The 23,306-nt window shown below is 45.0% G+C and overlaps 1 protein-coding gene across 6 annotated transcripts in view; it reads right to left on the minus strand.

Moving 5' to 3' along the window:
- The window catches only part of MARCHF6 (membrane associated ring-CH-type finger 6), a 1,566,402-nt gene that overhangs the window by 812,743 nt on the left and 730,353 nt on the right, over positions 1-23,306 (minus strand). The window lies entirely within an intron of this gene.

Consider the following 23,306-nt stretch of genomic DNA (forward strand, 5'->3'; position numbering starts at 1 on the left):
CCCATATAAAAAAATAAAATAAAAAATTATATATATATATATATATATATATATATATATATATATATATATATATATATATACATATATATATACATAGAGAGAGAGAGAGAGAGAGAGAGAGAGAGAGAGAGAGAGAGAGAGAGAGAGGGAGGGAGGGCTAGATGTCCCTAGAAAATATACAGGGAAAAATAGAGAGAGGGAAAAAAATAAAAATAAGATAAAAGAATAAAAAATAAAATAAAAAATGTAAACACTTTTTCACTCATCTCTTGTTCTACACAACTCAATTCACACAACCCTCGTTTCACACTCCACTCTTCTCAACCTACCCTATATTTAATTTGACTTCAATAAAGTCTATCTTACTCCAAGTAAGGTCCCTAATTAGTGAATACATTTGACCCCTTTCCTGCCAGTGACATTTACACAGTAATCAGTGCATTTTTATAGCACAGATCGCTGTATGAATGTCAATGGTCCCAAAAATGTTTCCAAAGTGTCCCATCTGTCCACTGCACATGTTGCAGTCCCGCAAAAAAATGCAGCTTGCTGCCATTAATAGTAACAAAAAATAATAATTCAAATGCCATAAATGTATGCCCTATTTTGTAGATGCTTTAACTTTTGTGCAAATTAATCAATATACGCTAATTGTGTGTGTGTTTTTTTTTTTTTTTTTTACCAAAAATATATAGAATACATATTGGCCTAAACTGATGTTATTTTTATTTTGATATTTATTCTGGTAAAAAGTAAAAGAATAGTGTTTTTGTTTTTTGTTTTTTCAAAATTGACACTTTTTTTTTGAAAAAAAAATAAATAAATAAATGCAGAAGCGACCAAATGCCACCAAAAGAAAGCTCTATGTGTGGAAAAAAAGGACATCAATTTTGTTTGGGTATAGCTTTGCACGACCATGCAATTGTCAGTTAAAGTGATGTAGTGCTGTATCACAAAAAAGAATGCTTGAAGTGCATTATTGTTATTACTACATTGTTCTACAAAATTAAGTGTGCTCCGCAGCCACCACAGAGATATGTCAACCGGCTCCATAGAGAGCTGGTCACATTCTCCTGCTATGCAAATTGCAAATTGCGGGGAAACCTGCATCCAATTCGCATAGGTATGAACCCAGCCTCAAGCTCATGCTTCTCTCACTGCAGAAGGAGATCCATGGAGAACTTTACTCATCTATCTCTCAGATTACAGAGTAGAACAGATTGAGGAACACACTGATGAGACACAGAAAGACACATCACAAATAGGGGGCACATTGTTTCACACTTGGCGGACCTGGCCAAAAGTAAGGAGATTTTGGATCTGCACCTATAATTGTATATGTTTGCTTACCCAGGTGAACCTTATTAAGTCACCTATACAGGCACTTCTGGGGAGCCCGGTGGAGGCAACTAAGGCATACAAAAGATGTAACATGCATCTATCTGACAGCTAGAATTGTCATCGCCAGATCATGGAAATCTCCTACAATCCAATTCAGCCTAGTTAAAGTCTAAACTATCCTGGATCATGCCTTAAATGATAAAATTGCCTTTTTTGATAAAATCTGGACTACATATCTTTCAGATGTCGCATAGGACATTTATCCTAGTACCTTTCATGTCACACTGCAACTTCTCATTCTCATAGCTAAACAATGGGATTGAGGTTTCTGCTTATTAACTTGAATGGCCTCAATCACCCTGTCAAACGCAAATTTGTATGGCAAAAAGCTCTGTGTTTCAACTGTGATGATCTATGTGTACAGGAGACACATTTCTGTGACAGCACACCACCCAAGTGCACTCCTAGTAATTTTCTGTGCGTCTTCTCTGCAAATGCCAACACAAAAAAGAGGTGTATTGACGGCCATTAAAAACACAGTCATCTTCACCTTACACAAGGAAATAAAGGCTCCCCAGGGCAGATATTTAATAATAGTTTGTGACATCGATTCTATGACACCCACTTTGGTGAATGTATATGTGCCTAATGCACATCAAATATAGTTACATAGTTAGTCAGGTTGAAAAAAGTCCATCCAGTTCAACCTTAAAAACAAATAAAATAAAAATTAATCGTACAATCCAAATACCCAATTTTATGCCCACAATTGATCCGGAGGAAGGCGAAAAAAAAAAAAAAATCCCAGCAGAGCATGCTCCAATTTGCTACAGCAGGGGAAAAAAATCCTTCCTGATCCCCCAAGAGGCGATCGGATTTTCCTTGGATCAACTTTAGCTATGTTAGTACCTAGTTATATTATGTACCATCAGGAAAGTATCCAGGCCTTTCTTAAAGCAATCTACTGAGCTGGCCAAAACCACCTCTGGCGGGAGTCTATTCCACATTTTCACAGCTCTAACTGTGAAGAAACCTTTCCGTACTTGAAGATGAAATCTCTTTTGCTATAGACGTAAAGAGTGCCCCCTTGTCCTCTGGGTTGACCGTACAGAGAACAACTCAACACCAAGTCCACTATATGGACCCCTAATATATTTGAACATGTTGATCATATCCCCCTTATTCTCCTCTTCTCAAGAGTAAATAAATTTAGTTCCTCTAAACTCTCCTCATAGCTGAGCTCTTCCATGCCTCTTATCAGTTTGGTTGCCCTTCTCTGCACTTTCTCCAGTTCCCCGATATCCTTTTTTGAGAACTGGTGCCCAAAACTGAACTTCATATTCCAGGTGAGGTCTTACTAATGATTTGAACAGGGGCAAAATTATTTCTCTCTCTGTCTGGAGTCCATACTTCTCTTAATACAAGAAAGGACTTTGCTCACTTTGGAAACAGCAGCTTGGCATTGCATGTTGTTATTGAGCTTATGGTCTACCAAAACCCCCAGATCCTTCTGCACTATGGATTCCCCCAGTTGTACCCCCCCTAGCATGTATGATGCATGCATACGCTTAGCCCCCAAGTGCATAACTTTACATTTATCAACATTAAACCTCATCTGCCACATAGTCGCCCAATTAGACAGAGCATTGAGGTCGGCTTGTAAATTGGAGACATCATGTAAGGACGTTATTCCACAGCATATCTTGGTGTCATCTGCAAAGATGTTACTTTTGATCCCAGACCCAATATCATTTATAAAGATATTAAAAAGTAAGGGTCCCAGCACTGAACCTTGGGGTACACCACTGATAACCTTAGACCATTCAGAGTAAGAATCATTAACCACTACTCTCTGAATTTTGTCTTTTAGCCAATTTTCTATCCATTTACAAACTGATATTTCCAAAGCTGTAGACTTTACCTTACACATGAGCCGTATGTGGGGAACTGTATTGAACGCTTTTGCAAAATCCAAGTATACCACGTCCACCGCCACCCCTCTGTCCAAGGTTTTACTTACCTCCTCATAAAAAGAAATCAGATTGGGCGTGGCTTGGCCGGCGGCGAGGATGGCAGCACACTAACAGAGCTCCGGGGAGAGAGTCAGCGAACAGCTTAATTTGTCTTTCTCAGACAGTGCGAAATGGGAAAAAAAAAAAAAAACAGCTTACACCTCACGCAAGTGCCCGGAGGAATCCGAGTGGTGGAGCAGCCAGGAATATAACCGAGATTTTTAAATCTCAAACCTTACAGCGGGCAAACGGCCCTGACAAGATGGCGCGACCGCATGGTGAAGAGGAAGATTTCAGTGAGGACTCCCAGTCCGCTCCAGAGGACACAGGTAGGAGTCTTTCACACTCCTCTAAGCCCCTTACTTACGACCACATGTCTGGCTTCGCTGCGGATATAAAGTCCACATTTTCAGCAGCCATAACGGACTTAAAGACCAATCTGCTTGTCCTGACTGAAAAAATTACAGCGGTGGAGGCGGCAGGGAGACGGAGGGACAGAGACATCCGCACACTGGAGTCAGTGGCTGTGGCACACTCCTCACATTTCACAGAAATGAATCGCCATTTGGAGGACTTGGACAATAGGGGGAGGGGGAATAACATTAGGGTGCGGGGGATCCCCGAATCTGTGGAACCTGATCAGATTGTTCCTGCCTTACAAAGACTTTTTAACAGTCTCCTAGACAGACAGGAAGATGCTGCCATAGATTTTGTGCGAGCACATAGAGCACTTAGAGCAAAGGGCCCGGATTCTGCGCCTCCCAGGGACATTATCTGCTGCCTCCAGAGTTTTCCTCTTAAAGAAGACATAATGAGGAGGGCCAGGAGGAACGACTGTATTGTCTTTAACGGAGCAGCCATCATGCTTTTTCAAGATTTGTCTCAAATCACACCGCACAACCGGAGAGCCCTGCGCCCTTTGCTAGACATCCTACGAGAACGTGAGATCAGGTATACCTGGCGCTTCCCCTTTGCTCTCGTGGTAACACATGGAGGTAAACAGTTGTCTTTGCGCACTCCAAGAGATCTCCTGGAGTTCTGTGAGGCCCTACATTTGGAACCACTGTCTGTACCGGAATGCTATCAGGAATTTGCATTACCGGAGAGCCCCCAGGAACCCCCTGGCTCCGCTTGTTCAACTCCTGAGAAGCATCTGCCGAAACGCATGAGGAGCAACAAAGGGAACTACACTGCCATGGGTACTCCTAATCCTAGACCCACTCCCTCTAGAGTTAGGGGGGGAGACTGGGACTAGTCTGTTTTGTTCTACCTTTTCGTGTAATGTCCGTGGGCAATATTGGATCCTATCTACGTGACTGGTGGCTTATGTGAGGGGGAGTTTTGGCCCGACTGGAGTGAGCAGTGACGGGGGATGGCTACTAAACCGCATTTGACGGGGGTTACACCGTTATTCAGGACGTGCATCGCTCATTTCCTGGTTCAGTATACAGGTCACATTCTCTGAGGCGGTTATAAGTTGTTGAATAGCTATGGGGTCTCTCCTCTTAACATAAGTTTATTTTACTTTCTTGCACATGGAGTGCAATTTAACAGGGAGGACTGCGGGAACAATGCTATGTTTGGGGTTGAAGACGGGCCGGTGGGTCCTCTGATCACTGACGGGACCATAACAAACTGCCACGTGACTTCCAGTTCTCCGGGGACCAGTGTCAGTTTTGTCTGGTGGCTGTTCTCAAGCCATTGATGCAATGTCACATCTCCCGCGTGCGGTTTAAACACGGCATGTACCCAAGTTTGGTCATCATCCTGCTAAGCTTACTCTGCCACCACGGGGCGCCTAGACGCGAGGAGAACATTGTGACCTGGCCACAGCTCTACCCACTTCACTTGGTTATTCTTTGCCTTAGTTGCTACCGACCCAATTGGAAGTTGGCCCGCGGACATTTACACGGACGGGTTTGAGCCCTGTTCTTTTAATCAGAACTAAGGAAAAGAAGACGACAAACTTTTACATTTAATGGGTTTCTAATTGCTGACTCTCTATCCCATTTCTGTATGTTACTTATTTGTTTACTTTTTGGCACTGTGAGCTTTCCTTTCTAGATTTTGAGGTGTTATACAGTGTTTCTGTTTATTGCATGCCTGGGTCAGGTCCACAGACAGAGCGAAACACTTTCTGGACCAACCCACGACCCTACCAAGCTTTCCCGGACCGGGTAGTTCACCTGATCTAGGGAGAAGCTACTTTGCAACCCGATGGGCTGAGTTCAGCCTGCTGAGGTTTTATCTTTAATTACTTACCTCTTGGGAGCAGCTCCCTCCTCTCTGCTGCTTCCTGATTTCATTTCCCCCTTTTCTAATGTTTCCTCTTTTCCTTTTCCTCTTTTTTTTTTTCTTTCTTTTCTTATCCTTCCTCTTAACCACTTTATTGTCATAGGATCCTGACAACTTCAACATACAGCCTGATTTAACTGGGGGTTTGGTTATCCTGAGGAATTTATTTTAATAACTTGTTGTTCATTACCTTTTGTCTTTTCTCTTCAAAGTACTCGTACAATGGTCTACTCGGAGCTGGGCCCTATGCCCTTGGTGATCTCACATAATGTGCAGGGATTGAACATTCCGGAAAAGAGATCCACAGTCCTCAAAGAACTGCAAAAAGGTAAGCCGCAGTGTGTCTTCCTTCAGGAGACGCATTTTCTCTCTCGCCAGACGCACAGACTGACCAATAGATACTTTACGAAAGCATTTCATGCGACAAATTACATATCTAAGACGAAGGGGGTTTCTATACTTCTGGGCAAGGACACTCCACTCGAAATTTCTGAGACATTCTCAGATCCAGGTGGCCGTTATCTATTCCTAAAGGGCTCCTATAGAGGTAGGCCTCTCACCTTAGCCAACAGGTACTTTCCCCAACAGGAACCACCTGCAATTTAGTAAACATCTTATAAGGGAGCTGCAGGGCTTCGCAGAGGGATGTATTATATTGGGCGGGGATTTTAACATCCCCTTGGACCCGCTGACAGATACCTCCACCGGGAAATTGTGCGTCACGTTCCAGACACTGAAACGGATTAAAAAGCTCCTACAATCTATGCAACTGATAGATTCCTGGCGCTTACTGAACCCTGAGGGTAGAGACTTCACGCATTTCTCTAAGCCGCATAACAAATATTCCCGCATTGACTATTTGTTTGTGACGCAATGGGACTTACCGGCGATAAGCGCGGCCAAGATTGGCTCACAAGTACTTTCGGACCATACCCCGATAGCGGTGACCATGGACTTTAGCTTATTCAAACGGCAGTCAGCCACTTGGAGACTAAACTCCTCCCTCTTGACAGACCCAAACACCCTGCCCTTAATTGAAGAAACACTGAAAGCGTATTTCTTGCTTAATGACCTGCCCGACACAGATCCCTTGGTGCTCTGGGAAGCACAGAAATGCACTATCAGGGGAGTGTTAATTAAGCTGGGAGCGAGACGTAAATGGGAACGGGATAGGGTGGTACGACCTAGTGGGAAAGATTAACAGACTTGAGACCCTACACAAACGCACACTGTGTGAACAGACGGCCGTTGACTTACTGGAGACCAGGAAACAATTACATGATCTACTGCACAACAAATCCAAACGTCTACTATTTTTTAAGAAAAAGGTATACTATGAAGGGGGCAACAAAACTGGTCGATTACTTGAGAGGGCCCTTCGGGAACACGTCTCCAGCCAGGTCATTAATGGGATCTGGGCTGCGGGTGGTTCCTTAGAGGTCGATAATGACTCTATTGCTGCCCACTTTCATAAATACTATACGGAACTATATAACTTGCCCCCACAACATAAACCCCCTGACTTGAACGGAAACAGACGTCAAATCATTGCAGACTTTCTAGGAAAGAGCGGACTTCCCACTCTCGAGGAACATGACTGGGTTGCCCTTGATGAACAGATCTCTGACGAGGAAGTAAAGAGGGCCATTAACGAACTGAAACCGGGAAAGAGCCATGGGTCAGATGGCTTTACGGCCATCTATTACAAAACCTTTAGGGACAACGTCTCGGTTCCGCTTAAAAAAGCCTTGAACTCTCTGTCTACGCCCAGACAGGTCACCCCTGATTTTCTCACGGCTCATATAGCAGTGTTACCAAAACCCAACAAGGACCCTTCTGTTTGCTCAAATTATAGACCGATATCACTGCTAAATTTAGATTTAAAAATTTTGACAAAAATACTAGCTAACAGATTAGGCCCCTTGTTGCTAGGGTTGATCGGGCCGGAACAGGTGGGTTTCATGCAAGGAAGAGAAGCCAAAGACAATATCATTAAAACACTCTTGCTAGCACAGACTGCTAATGCGAAGAAGATTGGAGGCCTTCTCTTGTCCACGGACGCGGAGAAGGCCTTTGATCGAGTGGCATGGGATTATATGATGGCTACGTGCAGTTGGGTGGGGATGAGAATGCGTATGTTGTCCTGGATCTCGGCCATTTACCAAAATCCATCAGCTAGAGTTAAGATCAACGGATCCCTTTCTGATCCAGTGAAGATTACGAATGGGACCAGGCAGGGATGTCCCCTGTCCCCACTTTTATTTATTCTATCCCTTGAGCCATTTATAAGAGTAATTAAAGGGGAGGACTCGATTAGAGGTTTTCGGGTTCAAGACAGGGAGTTCAAGGTAGCGGCTTACGACGACGACCTGATGTTTTATCTAGTTGACCCGCACACGACGATTCCCAACCTGCTTCACGCTTTTAAGACATTCGGGTATATATCAAATTAAAAAATTAACTATTCTAAATCTGAAGCGCTAAACATAGGTCTATCCACCGAAGAGTTTGACAGGATCAAGGGAAACTGCCCGTTCCGCTGGGAGAAGAGGGCGCTCAAATACCTGGGTGTATGGGTGGCCCCGAACGTTAATACAATTTTTGACTTCAACTTCCCCAGATTGTTGAAAACAATTGAGGAGGATCTGCGCAAATGGGGTGTGGGGTGGTTCTCCAGGTTCGGGCACGCAGCAATTCTGAAGATGTCAATCTTACCTACACTAATATACTTATTTAGGGCGCTACCAGTTCGGATCCCGAGGAGTTTTTTCAATAAATTTAATTTGCTGGTGTTAAATTTCTTGTGGAACGAAAAAAAGGCAAGGATTAGATTCGCATTATTAACGAAACCCAAGGATAATGGAGGGATGGGTCTTCCAGATTTCAAGAACTATCAGATAGCGGTGCATCTGACCAGGATAGTTGATTGGCACTGCCACAGGGACGACAAAGACTGGGTGAGATTAGAGGATAGGCTGACTACGAATAGGTTACACTTCTCTCCATGGATCCCTTTAACCAAACTCAGGGAGGGGATTAGCTTAAACCCCCTAACTGAGACTACACTCACATTACTTCATGCAACTACTAAGCACACAGCAGTGACAACCCTGTATAGCCCCCTGACTCTGCTGAGAGATAATCCCGACTTTCTACCAGTAATGGGTTATTTCATCTTCACTGATAAGACATCAGACTCCCCGAGAGTGGTAAAGAATTGCTTCCTCAGGGGCAGGCTAAAAGATCTATCCGTTCTTAGGAGGGACTGGGAGGTGCCCAATCTTCCCCTTTGGACATACTTCCAACTCAGGAGTTATGCTAACTCCTCACAACATAGGGAAGAATTTACAAGACCCCTGACAGACTTTGAGGCGGTTTGTGCGCCTGGTGAGCGACAAATTAAAATAACCTCGATGGCTTATACCTGGCTGCAGAACTTAACCAAACACTCTGAGGACAATTTTAGGAGTAAGTGGTCTCATGAGCTCGGCAGACAGATTACGGACTCACAATGGGGGAACGCTTGCGCATTGGCACATTGAGGCTCAATTAACACCAACACACAAGAGTTATGTTATAAATTGTTGATTAAGTGGTATCACACTCCGGACAGGCTTCATAGGCGGTTTCCTCAGGTATCGGAGCTTTGCTGGAGGTGCCAAAGCGAGGTGGGGATACTTACGCATATTTGGTGGAGCTGCTCAAAACTGATGCCTTTCTGGGACGCAGTGAGGTCCATAATCAAGCAAATCACACATACATCTACCACGCTGGATGCAGCTTGCTGCCTCCTACACATTACTGACACACCACGGAAGAGCTATAAAAATTCTCTACTCAAGCATCTTTTGAATGCAGCAAAAGCACTAGTGCCGCTGCGCTGGCGTTCTCCCAGAGTCCCCACAGTGAAAGATTGGCTGAACAAAGTGGCAGATACCTATGTAATGGAAGAAACGGTGGCACAAGCTCGGGAGACAGTGGATCTTTTTCATGACATCTGGACACCTTAGATTGTGTTCAGATACTCCAGGAGACATGCCGAGATTCTCCAGGTTAACTAAGATGTTCTTTCTTAAGCGGACTTCCCCCCCTCCTTTCTTTTCCCTTTTCTTCTCTTTCTATACCTATTTTCTATCTTCTTTCCATGCTATTCTCTTTCTGATCTTGCTACATTTCTTACTTACAGAAGTTGCCAGATCTCAACTGGCTATATAGTTTGTTTGACCGCATGGTACAATTGAGTCGGATCTCTCCAAGACAAGGTTTTGATACCGAAGATATGTTTGTTTGCATCGTACACTTTAATTAGTATCAATGTAGCATACTTAAGGGGGGTTAGATGCTATCTGACGAAGGGATCTGAGGTGAGGGTGGAATCTCATTGTTTATCATAAGTGTTGATCTGTAAAGCCGAACTCAACTGCGCTGTTGTGATTTTGATTTTTGTACTATCCTTTTTTTCAATAAAAGCTATTGATGTGAAAAAAAAAAAAAGAAATCAGATTTGTCTGACAACTTCTGTCTTTCATGAATCCATGTTGTCTGTTGCTTAAAGTGTTTTTGTTCAGCAAGAACTCGTCGATGTGGTCTTTTACTAAACGCTCCAGTATCTTCCCAGCTATAGAAGTTAAGCTAACAGGTCTATAGTTACTTGGTAAAGACTTTGATCCTTTTTTAAATATAGGCACCACGTTCGCCCTGCACCAATCCAGTGGGACTATTCCCATCATTAATGAGTCCCTAAAAATTAGATATAATGGCTCTGAAAATTACAGAGCTCAATTCTTTTAGGATCTGTGGGTGGATGCCATCAGGGCCAGGTGCTTTATCCACCTTTATTCTGTCTAAATAGTTCTGGACCATATTACTTTTGAGCCATTGTGGATCATTTGGGGCTGTGTCACTATCACCCCCATTATGGGCATGTGCTCCCCCATGCTCTTTTGTGTGCACAGAGCTGAAGAAAGTGTTTAATAAATTAGCCTTCCCTTTGTCCCCAGTCACCAACTCTAGATTATTTTGTAAAGGGCCTACATGCTCAGAGTTTACCTTTTTACTATTAATATATTTGAAGATTTTTGGGGGGTTTGTCCTACTATCTTTTGCAATCTGTCATTTGTTTTGAATTGTTGCATCCTTGATTTACTTTTTACATATTCTGTTAAATTCTTTGTAACATTTAAATGACACTAGTGATCCTTCATTTTTATATTTTTTTTTAAAAGCTCTTCTCTTATAGTTTATAGCTTTTTTTAACTTTGGCCATGAGCCACATAGGTTTTGTTTTTAGCCTTTTAAACTTATTGCCCATGGGAATATACTTTGCAGTGAGGTCCCAAACAGTCTTTTTGAAGAATTCCCATTTCTGTTCTGTGCCCATTGAAGCGAATATTCTCTCCCAGTCTAAGTCCTGGAGAGTAGCCCTCATCCTTGGAAAATTTGCTCTCTTGAAATTAAGTGTTTTTATCTTACCCGTATGTATTTCTTGTTTAGCGCTAACATCAAAGGAAATCATGTTATGATCACTGCTACCCAGGTGTTCCTTTATCTGGACATTAGTAATAAGCTCTGCATGGTTTGAGATTACCAGGTCCAACAGAGCTTCATTCCTAGTTGTGGCCTCAATAAACTGGACCATAAAATTGTCCTTTAATAGGTTTATCATTTTTTACCCTTTAACTGTCCCAGCAGTGCCATTACTCAAGTCAATTTCTGGGTAGTTAAAATCCCCCATTATTATCACTGTCTCAGCCCTTGCAGCCCTTTCCATCTGTGCAAGGAGCTGAGTCTCCACCTCCTCATTCACATTGGGTGGTCTATAACAAACTCCAATGATTAACTTTAAACTACACCCATCTAAATGCAGTTCCACCCATAATGCCTCAGACTCATCACACTCTCCATCCACCAAGTCCTCTTTCACACTTGCTTTGAGATCACTTCTCACATAGAGACAGACCCCGCCACCTTTCCTTTTTACACTGTCTCTCCGAAAGAGTGCATAGCCAGGAATATTAACAGCCCAGTCATGTGAGGATTGAAGCCAAGTTTCAGCAATACCGATTACATCATAGCTCTCCTTATGCACCACAGCTTCCAACTCACCTATTTTGCTTGGCAAACTTTTAGCATTGGTGTACAAACACTTTAATGCATTATTACATTTTGCTCTGGTGTTTTTCATATTATTTTTAGTAGTACAAATTGCACTATAGTTTTCAATGGCTGTTTGCAACATGGGAAATTTCTTGTCACCTGCCACATCGCACCCCCCATCTATCCCCATTCCACCCTCCATTAATGTCTGACCCCTAACTGACCTGTCTGCCCAATGTAATTCTGGTTCACCCCCCCTCAAACCCAGTTTAAATACTCCTCCAGCCTTCCCATAAACCTCTCCCTCAGCACAGCAGACCCTCTTCCATTCAAATGCAAACCATTGTTAGCATATAGGTTGCACCCCAATGAAAAGTCAGCCCAGTGCTCTAGAAACCCAAATCCCTCCTCCCTACACCAGGTCTTTAGCCATGCATTCAGCTCTCTAATCACCCCCTGCCTTCCCTGTGTTGTGCATGGCACAGGCAATATTTCAGAGAATATCACCTTGGAGGTCCTTCCCTTCAACTTGCAGCCTAGTTCTCTAAATTTATTCTTAAGGAGCCTCCACCTTCCATGTATACAGATATGTTTCTTTAACTATTAAAATCCATCCAGAAACACCAGCAGGGACACTGTAATTTATTTGTATTATTCTTTATTTTACTATATTATTTTTTATTACACTTTTTCTATTTTTTTTATTATTATTTATTTTGTTGACCACTTGTATATCTAGAAGAAGGAAGGTAAACATCCCTTGTAATAGGAATAGTGTGTGACAGGTCCTCTTTATGGAGAGATGTGGGGTCTATAAGACCCCACATCTCTCCTTCAGACTGGAAAGACCGAGATCAAAAAATTAAAATAAACTGCCTCGGCCACTCCTGCCACATCCCTGGCATTGTTTACTTCCATGGGCCTGGATGTGATGTCATAGCATCGCGCCTGGGCCTCCAAGGGTCATAGAAATGACTGGGGACCATCTGGTCACCAGAAATCTCTATGCTCAACTTCCAGCAGAGACCAATTTGTTTTCCGGCTCGTCGATTGTACAGATGAGCCAGTAAAAGCACTGGAGGGCGCCGGGGGTCCCCTCCCGCCAACTGTAAGGACAATCAAGCAGCTGAAACTGCCAATATAATTGTTCTTACAGTGCACAGAATCGCAGGCTGAAAATTGCGATTTCTGGATGATGCGTGTAGCTGCAGGCATCATTCAGATATCCCCACTCAAAGTCCAGGGTGTCATATGGAATATCTTGGGCGGGAAGTGGTTAATATCACTCTGGACTCTACTATGGATTCCACATCCTTTAGAGGAAGACACACCCTGTCACTACAATACTGCATTCAAGCACAGGATTTGTATGATGCATAGCGTTGTTTCCATACCAGTGAGAACTATGCCTTTTTTTTTTTTTTTGGAACCCACACTGATCATACACTTGCATCAAATTATTCCTACTGGATGAATGGCTATTGGCAAAAACCTCTACCACCACTATCAACAATATCACGTGGTCTGACCCTGCCTCTATCCTGTTAACATTTCAGAACTCTACCTCACTCCATACCACTCCTATATGGAGAATCAACTCCTGCCTACTCCAACAAGCAGGCACTAAAACTGAACTGGAAGAAACCTTCTTGAATTTTACGAGACCAATGATACATCTGTGGATAACCCTTTTACACTTTGGAATGCCCATAAGGCATTCATTAGGGGATTTTTTGTATTAATTAGGGGAAAGGTCAAAAGAGACAGCGACACAAATATAAATTACATAATTTAATAAATTCAAAATATAGATGCACAACATAAAATAAAACCCTGTCCTACCCTATCCAAAATAGGATTTTTGTACTCGTCCATTTCTCTGAGTTTGACGGACTCAGTGCCCCATTAATCTTGACTATAGGGTTATATTGCCTTCTGCAGGAGAAAGACTAGGCAGAACAAAAAAAAAAATAAAAAATTGGCTACACCCACGAGCAGTCCTCAGCTGGTATATAACTCCCTTTCTGCTATAGGTATTCCGTTTAGTAGCAAGCCTATTAGACGTATCAAAATGCCATAGAGGGGTGGGTGTTTCTGTCGAACTCAGAGAATTGGATTTTAGGGCAAGTACAAAAATGTTCTGTTTAGTTCATCGACGGACACAGAGCTCCATTCATTTTGAAGGAAAATTTACTTAAGCATAAGAAATGAATAGGAAAAAATGTTCAACCCAAAAATAAAATAAACAGAAAAACAGCTGCAGCACTCAGAAGAGGCCAGCCAACCAAGAATGAGTATATAACAGGAAGTAGTGCTAAGCTATCTTCCAAAAACAAAGGCAAAGTGCAAAGTATGTAATATATCAACAAAAAGATAAGTGCAATCAATAAAAATGCTTTCGATAAAATCATCGAAAGGAAAAAAAAAAAAAAAAAAAAAAAAGCCATAACAGGTTTTGTGCCCTCAACATGGGGGGTGCCTTAGGGAAGGAGGGCCGCGCGACCCCCCCCCCCACCCCAAAGCACCCTGCCTCCATGTTGATGAGGACAAAGGCCCCTTCCCCACAAACCCTGGCCGTTGGTTGTCGGGGTCTGCGGGCGGGGGGCTTATCGGAAGCTGGGAGACCCCTTTAATAAGGAGGCCCCCGGATCCCGATCCCGACCCCCACCCTATGTGAATGAGTATGGGGTACAATGTATGCCTACCAATTCACCTGTGAAAAAAAAAGTAAAAAAAAAAAAAACACACAACACACAAGGGTTAAAATAGTTTATTGCACAGATCTGGGGGTCTTCTTTCATCTTTGGGTGTCTTCTTGTCAGTCTACTTTTACTAGCGGAGGAGCCTGGCTTTCTTCTTCGCCGCCACCCTCTTCTTCTGACTTTTGGGGTCTTGCCCCCCTCTTCGGGGGTCTTGTCCCCCTCTTCGGTTCTTCTTGCCGGAGACCACCGCGCCTTCTTCTAGGTCTTTTACAAGCGGCGGCCCGGTCTTCTGTCGCCGTTGTCTTCTGGCCTTCTGTTCTTCTCTTCTTGAGCTGTTGCCTCGTCGCTGTCTCTGGTCACAATGGCAGGGACGCGGCGTGCGGCGACTTATATAGGGACATCACCGGATAATGTCCCCACCCATTATAATGTCACAGTCAACAGCTCAAGAAGAGAAGAGAAGAACGGAAGGCCAGAAGACAGCAGTGACGGTAGACAGCAGACTCCAAAAAAAAGGGGGGTGGCCATACTGCTTGTGAAACGGATTCCATTTGTTCACACACACACGATCAAAGACGCTGACGGTAGATATATACTCATCAAAGGATTCATTGAAGGAGTTATGTATTCCATCATCTCCTACTATGCCCCCAACCAAGGACAAATTCTGCGCCTCCATGCTTTCCACTCTTTCCCCACATCTGGAAGGCAGAACAATCTTAGGGGGTGACTCCAACATCACATTCGACCACAAGCTAGAAAAAATCATCTCAGGACAGACCCCACCTCAAAAAACCTGCTAAACAGCCTGTAATAGACCATCTTCTTTGCGACATGGGCCTAATTGACTCTTGGAGAGAATTAAATCCCACAGCCAAGGACTTCACACACTACTCTGCACCGCATAAAACGTATGTGAAAATCGACCACATCTTTATCCCCAACTCAGAGATTCACACAGCGACTGGTGACCCTGAGAATCACTAGCTCCATCAACTCCCCCAAGTGGTGCCTAAGTAAAGACCTCTTGTCCAATCCAGTCCATTGTACCATGCTGGAAAAAGATATTCGGAAATTTTTCCTCCTTAACAATACCAGGGATACCTCCCCAAGCTCTCACAAAGCGGTCTTAAGGGGGAAAATTATTCAACTTGCATCCAAACTCAAACAGGAAAGGAAAGTGGATGTGGAGAGACTCAAAAAGTTTAAATATCTTAGCAAATCCCATAAGAATAACCCCACTACTGATAACCTAACCAAATTAGAATCTGCCCGAGTTGCCTTGAATTTAGCCCTGACGTCAAATGCTAATAAACACCTTAGCTGGTTAAGCGGTCAGTTTTACCTTCAGGCTAATAAAATAGGACCACATCTAGCAGCAAAACTCTCTGCCAAAATAAAGACTCCCTCCCTTCCCAAGATCAAATCCTTGTCAGGAGCTTTAACCAAGAACCCCCGAAAAATCCTGGATACCTGTCAGGCCTTTTACATCCAGCCTGAACAACCCTGACCCCATTAACTCTTTCCAGGAGGAAATCACCATCCCCAAACTCTCAATGCAATATTATGGAATCCCCCTTCCGGGTTGAGGAAGTCAAAGAGGTCATCAAAAATCTCAAACCAGACTCAGCCCCCAGCCCCGACGGGTTCTCCGCTCATTATTATAAAGCATTCTCCGAGGTCCTCTCTTCCCGCCTGGTCCGGCTCTATAATTCCCTCTGTGAGGGCTCTCCCCTGGAGCCAGCAGCTAACCTAGCATACATTCCCAAACAAACCAAAGACCCCAGCGAAGTGGGCAACTATAAGCCAATCTCATTAATCTATAATGATTTAAAAATTATGACCAAAATTGTAGCAAACAGGATGGCCTCTTTTATAGAAAGGTACATCCATAAGGACCAGGTGGGTTTTATACCCGGGAGACGGGCCGGACCAGATTAGGAGAGCAGTCAATTTAATTTCCCTCATGCAATCTTCATGGGATGGAGGTCCCTCCCAATCAGGATATGTCCTCTCCATAGACCTCCAAAAGGCCTTTGACATGGTCACCTGGTCATACCCATTTACCATTCTACAAAAATGGGACTTTGGCCCGAAATTTCTTAGAACCTGCTTGTCCCTCCTCCCCGAAAGCACAGATTAAATTACAAGGCCACCTCAGTTACATAGTTAGTAAGGTTGAATAGACACCAGTCCTCCAGTTCAACCTGAGTGTCTACAATTTTCCCTATCCCTGTACATTTCACACTCACATTGGTCCCTACCCTCAAGGAGCCCACAATCCAAGGTCCCCATTCATATACTAGGACCAATTTGGGACAGAAGCCAATTAACCTTTCTGCACGTCTTTGGAGTGTGGGAGAAAAACGGAGTACCCGGAGGAAACCCACAAAGGTACAGGGAGAACATAGAAACTCCAGGCAGGTAGTGTTGTGGTTGGGATTCAAATCAGTGACCCCTTTTACTGCTAGGTGAGAGTGCTAACCACAGCACCATTGTGCTGCCCCCTCCGACTAATTTCCAATCCTGAAAGGTACTAGGCAAGGCTGCCCTCTTTCCCCAATTCTATTTGCCATTGTGATAGAAACACTGGCTCTAGCCATCAGACAACAACCGGATATTCATGGAGTATGTGGCCAACAAAATCACAAATGTGCCCTTTTTGCTGACTATATCCTACTGTTCATCACTTCCCCCCTCATCTCCACTCACAACATACTCCAACTCCTCAAAAAATGTGGTTAAATCTCAGGCCCCCAGGTAAACATGTTCAAATCTACTGCCCTGAACATCTCCAAGATCTAGTGGATAGACTTAAAAATCCCTTCCCCTCCTCTCTCCCTTATCTAGGCATATATCTCACCCCTATATTGTGAAAGATAACGTTACACCAAGTAAATTGATACCCACCATATTCCGCTTAAAAATTGTGCCCACACCTGGAATGGCGACAAATGTTTACCCTTAAAAATCACTATTGGTGGTGTGGCCTGGAGCGGCATGAGATAGGACACATGAGAGCTGAGCTCCGCTGGCCGCATATCCTGTTCACATATCCTGAGACGCAGACTACACTTTTCTCTCCGCTTTGACTGCTCCGCGAGCCGGGCAACCCCAGGGCACATGTCGCCGACAAAACGGAATGATACAGCGGCCGCTGGAGTCTCATCATTGTCTCAATTCCAGCATGATAAGCAGGCCCAGCAGACCAAGATGGTGCCGCCATGCAGGGGGAGGACGACGCGCGGAACACAGACACAGCCAGACTCCTTGATGCTATCACAGCATGTCAAGAAGCTGTCACAAACTGCCAAACCAACCTCACAGCCAGGATTGAAGAGGAAAAAGTTGATATATCACTGGTTAGGCAAGATTATCAGAAATTAAGGGAGAGGGTCACTGAAGCGGAGACCCGCCTGGGCAATGTAGAGGACCCCCCCCCCCCCCTGCAGATCTCCTCGGAGGCCATGCAGCACCAAGTGAATCAAATCCTACAGAAACAGGACAATATTGAGAACAGGATTTGCAGGTGTAATCTGTGCTTTATAGGCCTGCCAGAGGGAGTGGAGGGCAGAGACCCCCCGACTTTTTTGGAAAAGCTCCTTTTGGACACCTACAGAAGGGATTCATTCTCCCTCATGTTTGCGGTGGAATGCGCACATAGACTGTCGGGTAAGCCTCCCCCACCGGGGGCACCTCCCCGCACCTTTATTGCCAAGTTCCTAAACTTCAGAGACAGAGACACTATCTTCCGCCTTAGCAGGGAAAAGGTGAACATTCCTTTTGATAACAAAACCGTAGCCATCTTCCCTGATTTCTCTTCGGAAGTCCAGAAAAAGCGCAAAAACTTCATGGAAGTGAAACGACGCCTGTGAATCAAAAATATAAAATATGCTATGTTATTTCCTGCTCGTCTGCATGTGGAAGGCACAGAGCGGGCCCACTTTTTTGAGGATCCGGAGACAGCATGGTTCTGGCTGGAACGTCGAGATACCAACAGATGAGTATATATGTACGGATCTGTCTGTCACTGTCGGCTGTTTTCTGGAAGTGTCCCTTCTCCTCCCCCCACCCTTGTTATCTTTGCTTATGTCTGTGTTTCTAGACTGGGGCCCCTATCTCCTCATACCCACTGAGTGATTGTGAAACTGCATGACAACAGTGCTCACTGCAGCCATCACTCCAGGGTCCAAAAATATTGAGACACTGACTGTTACCATGCAGTCCCATGTGGTTTCACAGCCTCCCTTATTTACGCCCGCTGATGGGCCAGCCATGTGGAGGCAGGGAGCTTGACTGCATATGTACATTGCATACTAGTTAAGACAGCCGCCCGCGAGGGTGGAGGCTGGGTTCCCCATGAGTTTTGGGACACTCGACCCTAGACTGGCCTCCCTCACAGGATGGAGACAGCACTGTTACAGTTTATTTAGCAGAAATCTCTGTTGGATAGAGTGTCATGCCCTACACGGGGCCCTGTAATATTTGATTGAATATTGCAGTCAAACATACCAATGTCTGTGTTGAAACTTTAACCACTTGCTTACTGGGCACTTAAACCCCCCTCCTGCCCAGACCAATTTTCAGCTTTCAGCGCTGATGCACTTTGAATGACAATTGTGCGGCCATACTACACTACCCAAATGAAATTTTTATCATTTTTTTTTCCCACAAATAGAGCTTTCTTTTGGTGGTATTTAATTACAGCTGGGAGTTTTATTTTTTGCTAAACAAAAAAAGATGCAAAAAAAAAAAAAATCATGTTTAATAGTTTATTATAAAATTTAGCAAACAGGTAATTTTTCTCCTTCATTGAAATGTGCTGATGAGGCCGCGCTGGTGGGCACAGATAGGTTGCACTGTTGGGCACTGATAGGCACAGTTAGGGTGGCACTAATAGGCACAGATAAGGTGGCACTGATAAGGCAGTACTGATGGGCACAGATAAGGCGGCACTGATGGGCAAAGATGGGCACCGATAAGATGGCAATGATGGGTGGCATGGATGGGCACTGATGGGTACCACTGATAGATGGGGATGATGGGCACTGATAGGTGGCACTGCTGGGCACTGATGGGCATGGATATGTGGCACTGAGGTGCAGCACTGTTTTTGCAGCAGATTGTGGGCACTGACAGGTGGCACTGATAGATGGCACTGTGGGCACTAATGGGTGGCACTGATGAGTTTCACTTTTTCCCCTACTTAGGTGGCACTGGCAGGGGGCAGGTGGGCACTGATGATCTGGCCATGATCGGGACTGAAGTCCCTCTCAAGGCCGCCGGTGATCAGCTTTTTTTTTTTCTCCTTGCACTGACAGCAATCACACGATCAGCTGTCATTGGCTGACAGCTGATCACGTGGTAAGGGGTCGGGATCGACCCCTTGCTCCGATCTATGATCAGGCGAGTCTCGTAGACTCGCTGATCACAAAGCGCGCCGCACACGCGCCCCTCAGGGGGCGTGCAGGCCGCTCGTGCACGGGACGATGTCAATAGACGTAGTCCCGGCAAAGCAGGTCCGTGCTGTAGCCATCATTCGGCTATAGCGCGGATCTCTAAAGGTTAACTTTATTTTTCCTACTTGTCATAGGAGTATATTGTTTTGAACCCTCCTTGCCGGCGGGGGAAAACAACTAATTAGCAAGCTCACCTTGCTTTGTGAGCACAGTCCTATAGTGTCACATAATACAGCAAAGTTTCGCTCAACGCTTTACTATGCACTACTCGGGTTGGAACGAATGGCATAATACTTCGCTTTCTTATCATGACACCTCTACGGGTATTCTCTTGCTACAATATCATGCCTTCCCGAGTTGGAAAATGTTTGTGCCCTGTTGACAGTTAGGGTTTAATGCCCACACTAGTTGGAGTCAGTGCAGGGCGGGGAGGGGGGATATATATGGTTTTCACTGGTTAAAAAAGTTCTTTTTGAGTTTGTTAACGCTTGTTTTCTATGGTACTACACGTGTCTGGTGGTGCGGGTGGGGCCCTCTCCCGATTGGGGGGGGGGGGAGGGGTCCCGGCTGCTCCGGCCTGGCGGGTTGATCGGTCTCCTGGAGTCTCATCATTGATTAGTATACACCCATGGCCACACTGAAATTTCTCACGTGGAATGTGAGGGGAATGAGAGACCCTATTAAGCGGTCAGCCGTTTTTGGGCAGCTTAAAACAATGAAGGCAGATGTAGTGGCCTTAGTGGAAACACATGCTGAAGGTCCCATGCTTAGAGCGCTTCAGTGCCCTTGGATTGGGTGGGCATATCACTCTGTTCATACTACCCACTCCAGAGGAGTCTCCTTACTAATTGCTAAACGCACACACTTTGAGCTCTAGGATTCGGTTATAGACCCCCTGGGTAGATTTGTATTTATAAAAGCAAAGCTGTATGGGGATATGTTTCTTATAATGGCATTTTATGTACCCCCACCCTTCCAGTTTGGTGTATTGACAGAGGGTTTTAATTATATGGCTCTCCATCCCGCTGCTTCGGTGGTGTGGATGGGGGACTTTAACCACTTGCTTACTGGGCACTTAAACCCCCCTCAGTCCCAGAGCAATTTCAGCTTTCAGCGCTGATGCACTTTGAATGACAATTGTGCGGTCATACAACACTGTACCCAAATGAAATTTGTATCATGTTTTTCCCCACAAATAGAGCTTTCTTTTGGTGGTATTTAATTACAGCTCAGAGTTTTATTTTTTGCTAAACAAACAAAAAAAGATGCAAAAAAAAAAAAAAAATAGGTTTAAAAGTTTGTTATAAAATTTTGCAAACGGGTCATTTTTCTCCTTCATTGAAGTGTGCTGATGAGGCGGCACTGATAGGCTGCACTGGTGGGCACTGATGGGCTGCATTGGTGGGCACTGATAGGCTGCACTGGTGGGCACTGATAGGCATAGTTAAGGCGGCACAAATAGGCACAGATAAGGCAGCACCGATGGGCACAGATAAGGTGGCACTGATGGGCAAAGATGGGCACATAAGATGGCACGGGTGGGTGGCACGGATGGGCACTGATAGGTACTACTGATAGATGGGACTGATGGGCACTGATAGGTGGCACTGATAGGTGGCTCTGATAGGTGGCACTGCTGGGCACTGATGGGCGGCACTGCTGGGCACTGGTAGATGACACTGATGGGCACGGATATGTGGCACTGCTGGGTGGCACTGTGGGCACTGCTGGGTGGCACTGTGGGCACTGCTGGGTGGCACTGTGGGCACTGCTGGGTGGCACTGACGGGGGCACTTACTTTTTTATTGTTGCACTGGCAGGAGGCAGGTGGGCACTGACAGGGTTGCAGGTGGGCACTAGCAGTGCTGGCCATGACCGGGACTGATGTCCCGATCACGGCCGCCGGTGACAGCGTGAGGAGGAATAATAGCCGATTACCGACTCCATTATATCACATGATCAGCTGTCATTGGCTGACAGCTGATCACGTGATAAGGGGTCGGGATCGACCCCTTGCACGGATCGGTGATCAGGCGAGTCTCAGACTCGCCGATCACAGAGCGCGCCGCGCGCGCCCCTCAGGGGGCGCGCAGGCCGCTCGTGCACGGGACTACGTCAATAGACGTAGTCCCGGACAAGGAGATCCGCGCTGTAGCCGTCAATTGACTATAGCGCGGATCTCAAGTGGTTAATAATGTGGACAAATCTCTAGATAGGATGGCGGACCCCAAGCAGGTCGCACCGTGCTCCCTACTGACCAGACACCCAACACAGCAGGCATTTACATGCTTCTCAGCCACTCACCAGTCTATGTCCTGAATAGACCTTATGCTCTTCTCCAAATCACTCCTACCTAAGCTCACGGACGTGGGCTTTTTTTCCCAGATCGCTCTCTGACCATTGTCCATATTGGGCAACACTCTCCTTACAGCAAGCACACCCCCCGACGACGTGGCGCCTTAACCCCTTCTGGTCGACTCTCATCCCTGAGGATCGTGACCTGGAATCGGGTTGGGGGGCATTTTTTGAGACCAATGAGGAGTCGGCACGACTACATATAGTCTAGGAAGCGTTTAAACTGCATGCTAGAATGACTTTACAGACTCAAATCAACAAGGTAAAGCGGTCTTCTGCAGCAAATATAGCAGAGGCAACACACACTTTACAGGTAGCGGAACAGGACTTTATAAATGACCCCACGACGGAAATGGCAGGCAGCCTTAGACTATGTTCCAGAATGCTAGACCAACTGCTTTATGAAAAATCCAAACAAGCTGTTCTTCCTCAGGCAGAGGTCATTTGAGCATGGTGAACGAGTGGGGAAGCTGTTAGCTTATCTAGTTCATAGCGAGGAGAGACCCCCATCGGTGATCTCCCTCCGCTCGTCACAGGGTGTGCTCGAGACTGATCCTTTGCGGGTCACGCAGATGTTTTGTGACTTTTTTACCTCTCTTTACACCACTAATGCCTCGAATGACCCCTCCCGGATGGAATCTTTTTTGATGGGGCTGCATTTTCCTCACCTGACTGAGGAACAGACTCTAGGACTGGAAGCACCTTTTGACAAGGGTGAGTTTAATTTTTTTTTTCTTATTTTACTTTTTATTTTTACACTGTTTAAAAAAAAAAAAAATGTTCCACGTGTATTCCTATTACAAGGAATGTAAACATCCCTTGTAATAGAAAAAAAAGCATGACAGGACCTCTTAAATATGAGATCTGGGGGCTCATGCACGGCGAGGAGAGGACGCATGGAGTGAGAGCTCCGTGAGCTGGTGAGACTACGATCACTCCCCTGGGGGACTTCAGACTGCAAAACTGATCCTCTATAGCCTGAACCCCTAGGGGACTCAGAGGTGCATACCGACACACAAAGCCCACCGTGGGAAAACTACACA

The sequence above is a fragment of the Lithobates pipiens genome, unplaced genomic scaffold (genome assembly GCF_037356315.1).
Source record: "Lithobates pipiens isolate NorthernLeopardFrog02 unplaced genomic scaffold, aLitPip1_a1.2 Scaffold_19, whole genome shotgun sequence".
NCBI lineage: Eukaryota > Metazoa > Chordata > Amphibia > Anura > Ranidae > Lithobates > Lithobates pipiens.